The sequence below is a fragment of the Lucilia sericata genome, unplaced genomic scaffold (genome assembly GCF_015586225.1).
Source record: "Lucilia sericata isolate MDLA Ls3-8-SP2 unplaced genomic scaffold, ASM1558622v1 Contig000043F_arrow, whole genome shotgun sequence".
NCBI classification, from domain to species: Eukaryota; Metazoa; Arthropoda; class Insecta; order Diptera; family Calliphoridae; genus Lucilia; species Lucilia sericata.
Genome location: NW_023994081.1, coordinates 126230 through 136698, shown reverse-complemented (window position 1 = coordinate 136698; position 10469 = coordinate 126230). Strand labels below are relative to the sequence as shown.

Here is a 10469-nt window from a genome sequence, read left to right as displayed (position 1 = left end):
GTATATCTATGAAAATATTAATTTTTTTTTTAATTTGTCATCGTTTACATTAAAATCTTAATTAACATTCCGAAAAAATGCATCTCTGGAAAACATTACTGTTAGAATCTTCAAAATTATTAAGAAGATTTTTTATTTATATTGCTTTTAGGGTAGCAAGGGTAGCACACTGGGTATAGCTAGTGTTATAAATTTCAATTTATTTAATTTACAAAATTATAAAAAATTCGCGATTAACTCGTTTTGACTCGAATCGCGAGCGAGTTCTATTTAACGATCTTTAAATTTTCAACTCTTATCGCGAGTTTAAAAATTAAACTCGCGAGTCGAATAGATTTATTCGCTGGAAAATTAATTACTTAAATCGCTCGCGAGCGAATTGAATTCGATTGCTATCCGTACCCTGTTCAAAATACTTAAGATTTTTTTAATCAGTGTTAATAACTAGGTTTATTGTTAGATCAGTGTAAATCGATCAAAAACTCCCAATTTTAAAACCATTTCATTATATATTACTTTAAGATGATTTATTGAATAAATCTAAATGGATTTAAACATGAATTCCTGAATCTAAATATCTGTTTTCTTGACGAGATGTGGTAAACTTTTTAAGGATAGTCTTATGTTAGGGGTTTTGATATAAGAAAATTGCCAAAATTCAAAACATTGGTTAGGGAGGGAATTTTATTGCCAAGACTCACATCCATCTTCGAGTCTATGGGAAAACTCAGTACGAAAATCAATCATATTAATATTTGCCACCAAGTACCAGGGTTTTTTGAGACAGAATTGATAGGAGTCTATAACAATTTTTTTCTGTAATGGTTTTGTTTTGACTGCAAGGTACAACGAACACCCCACTCGGCTGAAGCTAGCCAAGTTTAAACATTATGTACATTACATTACTTAAACGTTATATATCGTGACCCTATATTCATAAAGTGCGAACTCAATTTTGGGCAAAGTAAGTTTTTGATGCAAAAGGATTCCTTAATGCATGATTCACGTCTGGTATAAATTTGAGACCAAAAAAGTAATTTTTGCACTTTTAACAACAATTTTTGTTAATATGCTATCTCAAAGTTAAATTTTTATTGAAGAAAATAAGTGCTAAATTTTACAACATTTTACATATTTTGTATATTAACAAGATGAACATGCTGAACACAAAACTGGTGAAGATAAATAAATTGAATGTATAGTTTTTAAGATATGATCATTTATATATCTGTATATAAAGCCAGTTTTAGACTTTAAGAGCCAATCTTTAGGTGAAAGATTAGCGATTAAATTAAAATTAATCCTCGAAAGATGTTTTTGAGTACTCAATTAGTTAATTTTGTTTGCAAGTTGAAGCGCCCAATGGAGGTGGTTTAATCTTAAGCACGAAATGCAAAAGTGTAAACAGCTGATGCAAAAAAATTAATAAAATTTTTATAAATATAAACATTAAAATGTTCTATTTATTGATTAGTATAAATTATGGACACTTCAAAATACATTTTTTGTTTTTAATTTAAGTTTTCATTAATTTTCATATTAAATTTACAATTGTCTTCTTCTTTTTTATAAAATATGCATTGTTTTGATAACAAACAGTGACGTTTTCTGTTGTTTTGTATGGCAACACTGCGAAGTTTAATCTTGTACTCAAAAACATCAAAGGGGATTAACATAAGATTAAATTTATTTTTAGATTAACTAATCTGATTATTAATTGGCATTTGATTACCATTTCAAAAACCCGCTCTAAATAATGTTTTTCCGAAAAATGTAAAGTTATTTCAGAAATCGTTTATAACACTAAGATCTATAATATTCTATGGTTCCAATTTAGAATTTTGATTATAAAAAAGTCTTTAAATGTACAAATTATGGAGTATTATTAAAAAAATATTGGTACTTTTTATATTCAAAAACTGTTCATAATTTAAAATATTTGTACTGAGAATAAGGAATAGTAAACAAGCAGATATGCCATGAGTTTTTCTACTTAAATGGTGTAAATGCATCTTATTGGACTTACTGGTTTCACTTATATCCCTTAAAAAAAACATTTCATAAAATTATAAAATAACGCATATTATTAGAAGAAATTTTTGTTCTATTCTTTGAACAAAACATGCTAACTTAGAACAAATATTTGTTTTTTTGTCGACCAAAAAGTGCTATCTTAAATAAGTCGCTCAAATGTGCAAAATATTAAAATTTGTTCATAGGTAAGAATTAGTAAGGATGTTAAAAACGTATTGTGGAAGAAATATTGTCTTTTAGTGCAATATTTCATGAATTAAACAGTTTTTTGCTTTCCTGAAAACTAGACTTTATTGATTTAGAACTTTTTGAATATAGGGTATCGATATGTCATTAGCTTCTGCTTTCTAAATCTTAAATCAATTCAGATTCAACTAAGTTACTGACTTGTAAATGCTTAAAGGTGCGAAAGCCCGTTTTTACCCGTAACTCAAGATTTTGGAGGTGTTTGGCAAATTTCAAAAATATTCTTGTTCTTCTCGGCTCCAACTTTCAAAAAAATAGTATCACTTCCCAGGTATCGAATAGTGTTATGTAAAAGTGTGTTTTAAATGTGAAAGTTTTGTTCAATATCCAAATTGAGTAAGAATTTTAAATGGGAATTTATCGGACCTAAGCCCTGATTTTTAGGTTGTCATATTCTATAGATATGTAACTTTTAAATGTTACCAAAACTAGCTGACGGTTTTTGCACCAAAAAAAATTATTTAATATACAGTCTAACGAGTCCGTTGCAAAAAATAACTATTTAATGATCTATACAAGAAAAACGTCAATATAAGAAAATTTAAGCAGTTACGTAATATATTTTCTGCATATAAGTTTTTTCTGTGTATCTGGAAGGCGTTGTAGCTCACTTTTTTTAAAGTGGGCGGAAGATGACACGCCCATACAATGTAAAAGCAAACATTCGTTTATCGAAAAATTATAACAGTTAGGGTTGTTGAACTCATTTTAACCATATTTATTCATTTAGATTATTATACCAATAATAATACATCTTAGTACCACAATGTTGACACCACTGCAAACTCACAAGTTTTTTTGTATTATTTAATTTAGAAAAGACACCAACTCTTATTTATGTAAATTTCTCCTTCTTTTATTTATTTCTTTGTTTTAACAAAGCACTTTTTTATTGTACATAAAACACTAACTGGTTTTTATACCCTCCACCACCATCAGTGGTGATAGAGGGTATATATAACTTTGTCATTCCGTGTGTAACACCAAGAAATATTCATCTGAGACCCAACAAAGTATATATATTCTTGGACCTTATGAAATTCTGAGTCGATTTAGCTATGTCCGTCTGTCCGTCCGTCCGTCTGTCTGTCTGTCTGTCTGTATAAAACATTCTCACGTTAACACGAAGCAACAAAAATTAACGAAATTCACCCAAAATATTTATTATTGTCCTAGGCAGTTTGGTATTGAAAATGAGCAAAATCGGTTCACACCGGGAAAAGTTATGAATCAAAATTTGAAACAACCTCGAAAAAAATAAGCATTTTTTACACATTCTGATGTAATTTTCTCGAAAACTGTGAATGATAATTCCATGAAAATCAGCATACATTCGTTTCTATACAAGAGCTTGATTCCCGCTGAAAATTGCCTGAATCGGTCCACAATTTCATATACCTCCCATACAAAAGTACATATTCCCGGAAAATGGGTTTTTTATTAATAACTTCCGTCACAATGTCGAAATCTTTACAAAATTTTACAAATTAAAATCTTATGTCAATAGAAATCATTCAGAGAAAAATTTTCTGGATCGGTCCATAATTGGACATAGCTCCCATACAAGGTCCCCTCCCGAAAATAACTTAAACGCACATAATTCATTTCTAAATCAAGTTATCTATATAAAATTTGGTACAAGTATTGCCCTCACATACAGAAGTATTACTTTGACATTTTTTTTTCCATCGGTCCATAATTGGTCATAGCGCGCATAACTCATTACTAACATAAGACATCCATATACAATTTGGTACAAGTATTACTCATGTGCACAGAAATATTATTGTGAATTTTTTTTCCGATCGGTCCATTATTGGTCATAGCTCCCATACAAGGTCCTATCCCTAAAATCACTTAAACGCGCATAACTCATTACAAAATTAAGATATCCATATAAAATTTGGTACATGTATTACTCTCACATACAGAAATATTACTGAGAAATTTTTTTTCTGATCGGTCCCATACACGGTCCCCTCCCGAAAATCACTTAAACGCACATAAAATTTGGTACAGGTATTGCTCATATGCACAAAAATATTACTGTGAATTTTTTTTCCGATCGGTTCATAACTGGTCATAGCTCCCACTCAAGGTCCCCTCCCGAAAATCACTTAAACGTACATAACTCATTACTAAATTAAGATATCCACATAAAATTTGGTACAGGTATTGCTCACATATACAGATATATTACTGTGACATTTTTTTCCGAGGGGTTCATAATTGGTCATAGCTCCCATACAAGGTCCCTTCCAGAAAATCACTTAAACGCGCATAACTATTACTAAATTAAGATATCCATATAAAATTTGGTACATGTATTGCTCAAATGCACAGAAATATTACTGTGGAATTTTTTTCCTATCGGTCCATCCTTGGTCATAACTCCCATGCAAGGTTCCCTCCCCAAAATCACATAAACGCACATAACTCATTACAAAATATTGATATCCATACATTTAGCACAAATATTGCTCTTATATACATAAATTACACTATAAAATTGTTTTACGATCGGTCCATACTTGGTCATAGCTCTCATACTAGGCCCCCTCCAGAAAATTACTTAAATGTACAATATTAATTACCAAATAATGATATAGATACAGAATTTTGAAATTTTGTTTTTATATACACAAGGTCCTCTTTCGAAAATCTCTTAAATGCACATTACTCATTACCAAATAAAGCTATTGATACAAAAATTCTATTTCAAGATTTTTGCACGATCGGTTCATAACACACATTACTTATTACTAAATTACGATATAGATACAAAATTTTACTGAAATATAGCTTTCATTTCCAGAAGTTTTGCTTAAAGAATTTTTTACGATCGGTCTATAATTGGTCATATTTCCCATACTAGGTCCTGCCCCTAAAACCGTATTTAACTAGTTGCATTATCAATTTGTGTAGAACAAAATTATATATATGTATTTTGATAATCCTTAAATCTTTCACACACATGCATACATGCAAATTAATAAAAATCGCCAAGCGTTGGTAATGTTCAATAAATCTTGGAATTGTAATAGATTTGAGCTGTTTGAATCTACGGATTTTTCTATTTAAGATATGAGAAAACTTTTTTCTACAAATATTTGATCAATTAGAAAAGTATTAATATAAAAGCAGCTGGTGGAGGGTATTGAAGATTCGGCTCAGCCGAATATAGCACTCTAACTTGTTATTTTTAAGTTAGTAAACATATTATAGTTCAAAAGGAGCTTAGAGATTTTTTTGTATCACCAAAGAAATTTGGAAAAAAATAGGATTTTTATTGGCAAAGGAGTTACCGGCGCCAACATTTGGTCCTTCGAAAGTTTCTAGATTAGGCAAGGAGTTGATTGGACTGGCGAAAATAAGATCATCAGAAGAAGGTTCCATGCACAAGTTATCCATACAACGTAGAGGTGTAGCCAAACAAAAAGGAAGAATAAAATCCATCATCAGCTCATACATATATTCAACATAATAAATTGTCCACTTTACAAAGAAACACGACTGGGTATGTACAGTGTATATACAGTGAACTCGCGGTAATGTGAACATCCAATATAATGAACTATCCACTAATGTGAACACTCAGTTTTTTATATGGACGCTCTAAATAGTGAACAAAGTTTAATGGCTCTAAATAGTGAACATTTTTTTTTTTTTAATTTTTGGGGATTTTTTAATTTGTAGAAGCATTTATTTTTAATGTTGGGAATCCCCGAATTAATAAATACCATAGTATGCCATTATTTTAAAGGTATTTAATGCTAGTCTCTTTATGTAACTTGTTGCGGTAGGTTCGTGAATTTATTTTTAAAATTAGTAATGTCTAAAAACAGTCGAAAGTTTTTATCCTTAAATGAAAAATGCGAAATTTTGGAATATTTAAAAAAGGATCGAGTGTTACAGTGTTAAGTAAAAAGTTGCAAAATCAACGATATGTGCAATAAAAAATACAATATTTTAAAATGTGTGAACAATACGTTTTATGGACCCGGAAAACGCAAAACATTACGATATTCAGAGATTCCAAAAATAAAAAAATCGTTCTATAAGTGGTTTATTTGCATGCGGAATAAAAACCTTCCTGTAAGTGGGTTGATGTTGAAAGAGAAAGCCAAACAAATTCACAAAAACATAGGTGAAAACGGAAATGACTTCACTGCTAGCGATGGATGGCTACAAAAATTTAAAAAGAGATACGGAATTCGGCTCCTTCAGATAAGCGGTGAAAAACTTTCTGCACAATCTCAGTTCGTAAATCCTTTTAAAATTAAATTGAAAGCAAAGATAGAATATTTGGGTTTATCCAATGATTAGTTGTATAATGCAGATGAGTCTGGTCTATACTGGAAACTTCTCACACAAAAGACATATGTAACATCATTGGAGAAAAGCGCTCCAGGTGCAAAAATGGAAAAGCAAAGGATAACATTTTTATGCTGTGCAAATGTGTCAGGATCTCATAAAATAAAACTTTTAGTAATAGGAAAATCGAAAAAATCTCGCAGTTTTAAACATTTTATCTGTACCGTAAACTACAGAAATCCCATCCCACCAGAATCCGACCCTAAATCCGAGGACGGTTCCATAGAAGCTGTGTTCATGCCTCCAAATGTAACGGCTCTGATCCAGCCAATGGATCAAAATGCAATTAGAATCACCAAACTTCATTATAGGAACAGTCTTCTGGCAACAAATATTGCAAAAGAGGGGGATTTGCTAGAATCGATGAAAAAAAATCACACTTAAGGAAGGGTTTCTATTCTAGAGGCATCCTGGAACCGAGTTGGTAAAGAAACTTTATCTAACTGGTGGAAAAATATTTTGAATATGGTAAATGATGAAGACGATCCTGAATTTAATATTCCTTTGAGCGTTTTAAAAGAAAAGTGGCAATCAGAGGTCTTTAGAAAATACTGCTGCAGATCTTCTACAGACATTGTACCTTCGGGAAGTATTTACTGCTGTAAACATTAGAGATTGGATCAATAATCCTTGTGAGGACGTCACGCCATTTGATGAAAATGATTTAATTGAAGAATCCGACGATGATGGCGACTGTTTTATTGAAGCGCCTGAAAACAACATTAAAGCCAAAGAAGCTGTCGAAATTTTCAACAAAGCTGCCCAATGGGCTGAATTTCAAACGGTCGATCAAACTGACATTAAGGAAATATTTAAAAAATCAGGGAATTGGCGGTAAATGAGCTGGTCGAACAAAAAAAAAAAAAAAAAAAAGCAGAAAATAATAACCGATTATTTCCATATTTAATTATATACATATGTATGCACCTATCTTTTCTCATTGTAAATTTTATTTATTTTTTTTGTCGTAATATTTTGTTTGCTTTTTATGTACATACTACGTATGTACTCTTTATAAAATTTATTTTTAAAAACTTTTTATGTTCCAAATAAATTACAAAAATTTTTTTAGTAATCTTTGCATTTTCATTCCTTGCAGAAATGATTTTTAGAAAGAATAACTTAGTAATATATATAAAAAAAAAACACAATCGAAAATATGAACTACCCCGACATTAATTAGTTCACATTATCGAGAGTTCACTGTATCATATTTTGTGCGATTTTTATACCCACCATCAAAAAAGATGGGGGGGTATATTGTTTTTGTCATTCCGTTTGTAACACATTCAAATATTCGTCTAAGACCCATAAAAGTATATATATTCTGGGTCCGTCCGTCCGTCTATCTGTCTGTTGAAAACACGATAGAGTCCAAACAGAAGTAGCTAGAGAGCTGAAATTTTGCATAGATACTTTTAGTTGATGCACTTCGTTCGGTATTGAAAATGGGCAATATCGGTCCGCGATTTCGCCTAGCCCCCATATAAGGTCCCCTTCAGAAAATGACTTTAATGCTCATAACTGTCCAAAAGAAGCATCTATAGCGATGAAATTCGACATGAACACATTTTATAGGAACCTTAATATCATTGTAAAATTTTATAAGGATCGGTCCATAATTGACCCTATCCCCCATATAAGCTCCCCTTCAGAAAATGACTTTAACGCATATAACTGACTAAAAGAAGCATCTATAGCGATGAAATTAGACATGAACATATTCAATAGAAACCTAAATCGCTTTGTAAAATTTTATAATCTTCGGTCCAGAATTGACCCTACCCCCATATAAGATCCCCTTCAAAAATGACTTTAACGCTCATGACTGTCCAAAAGAAGCATCTATAGCGATGAAATTCGACATGAACATATTTTATAGGAACCTTAATATCATTGTAAAATTTTATAAGGATCAGTCGATAACTGACCCTATCCCCCATATAAGGTCCCCTTCAGAAAATTACTTTAACGCTCATAACTGTCCAAAAGAAGCATCTATAGCGATGAAATTCAACATAAACATATTTTATAGGAACCTAAATCGCTTTGTAAAATTTTATAAGGATCGTTTCATAATTGACCCTACTCCCCATATAAGGTCTCCTTCACAAATGGCTTTAACACTCATTACTCGCCTAAACTAAAATCGTTCTAGAAAATTTGACGAGGATCGGTCCATAATTGACCACACCTCCCCCCCTAATAAGGACCCTCTCAGAAAATGACTTTAACGCTTTTTACTACCTTAAAAATACAAGTACAGCGACAAAATTTGTTACAAATTTCTCTACCAAATTTTAGGAGGATCAGTCCATAATTGATCCTATGGATATACATAATATGTATGATGGTAAAATTATACATAGATGTAATGAATAAGAAAATTGTTTTGATAACAACAAAAGCATCGATATCATAGTTTATTTATAAGGAAGCATTCCTTTTCGGCAATGTTTTGATGGTGGGTATACAAGATTCGGCACAGCCGAATATAACACTCTTACACCCAATTTACACGATGATTTTTTTCATGTTTGCCCAGACGTCTGTTTTCATGTTTGTCGATGATTGGTGGTGAGCTGGGTAGAGAAGAATGGGGGGTAAGAAAACAAACATGATTTGGGATTTTCATGATTGTTTTTGACATTCCTCTTTAAACTCATTCGTACTGTTGATATTATGCTCATGTAAAAAAATAATTATGTCTTATTTTTACATGAAAACATTAAAATTTGCATTAAAAAAATACTATAGCGTGTTATTAAATTTTTTTAAATCAAATTAAATGGTTTTTATGTTAAAAATTTCATTTTATTTTTATTACGAATAAGTAATTAAAAAGGATTATACAATTAAACATCAAAAAAAGACATGCATAGTTGCATGTAAAAAATCACCGTATAAATGTTCATGATTTTTTGGAAGATTCTCAAAAGAGAATTGGAAAAAACAGACGTCTGAAAAGTCTTCATGTAAATTGCACCTTACTTGTTTTTATTATTCTTATTAAAGAGTGATTAGTTTGCAAAGTACTAAGGAAAATATTAATAAGAAAGAAAAACAAGTTAGAGTGCTATATTCGGCTATGCCGAATCTTAAATATCCTCACCAGCAAGCTACTTTGAAACTATTAAAACCCATTTAACTATCTAATTTTTAGATAACTTGACAACATTTTTGTTTCCGTAGTGAGGGTACTAACATTTATGCATATGTGAAACTAATTTTGATTAGGTTCATAAAATTTTATATTAACAGACCAGTTGCAAACATTTTAATATAATGATTTATCTATACACAAACATACTCATGTGGAATTTTATCTGGATATAATCATTTAATAATGAATTAAGTGGTATTAAGTGATTTTCAGAAGTAAAATTCCGTATAACGATTTATATTTACAAAATACACATTTATGTCGAATTTTATCCCGATGACTTTGATTGTGAATGAGCGTTTAATACCCCGTTTACACGGTGCAATTATTCATAATTCACGCTCTCATTCATCATTCAACCCCCAATTACGTACAGATTGACATGATTCGCCATACAAAATTTCAGCTGCGAATTACACAAATGGGCTGGTCGAACAAAAAAAAAAAAAAAAGCAGAAAATAATAACCGATTATTTCCATATTTAATTATATACATATGTATGCACCTATCTTTTCTCATTGTAAATTTTATTTATTTTTTTTGTCGTAATATTTTGTTTGTTTTTTATGTACATACTACGTATGTACTCTTTATAAAATTTATTTTTAGAAACTTTTTATGTTCCAAATAAATTACAAAAATTTTTTTAGT

General features: G+C 30.6%; 1 pseudogene; it reads left to right on the top strand.

Annotated features, from left to right (window-relative positions):
- The first annotated feature begins 6891 nt into the window (after window positions 1-6891).
- Window positions 6892-7492, top strand: LOC119614606 (annotated as a pseudogene).
- Window positions 7493-10469: the final 2977 nt, after the last annotated feature.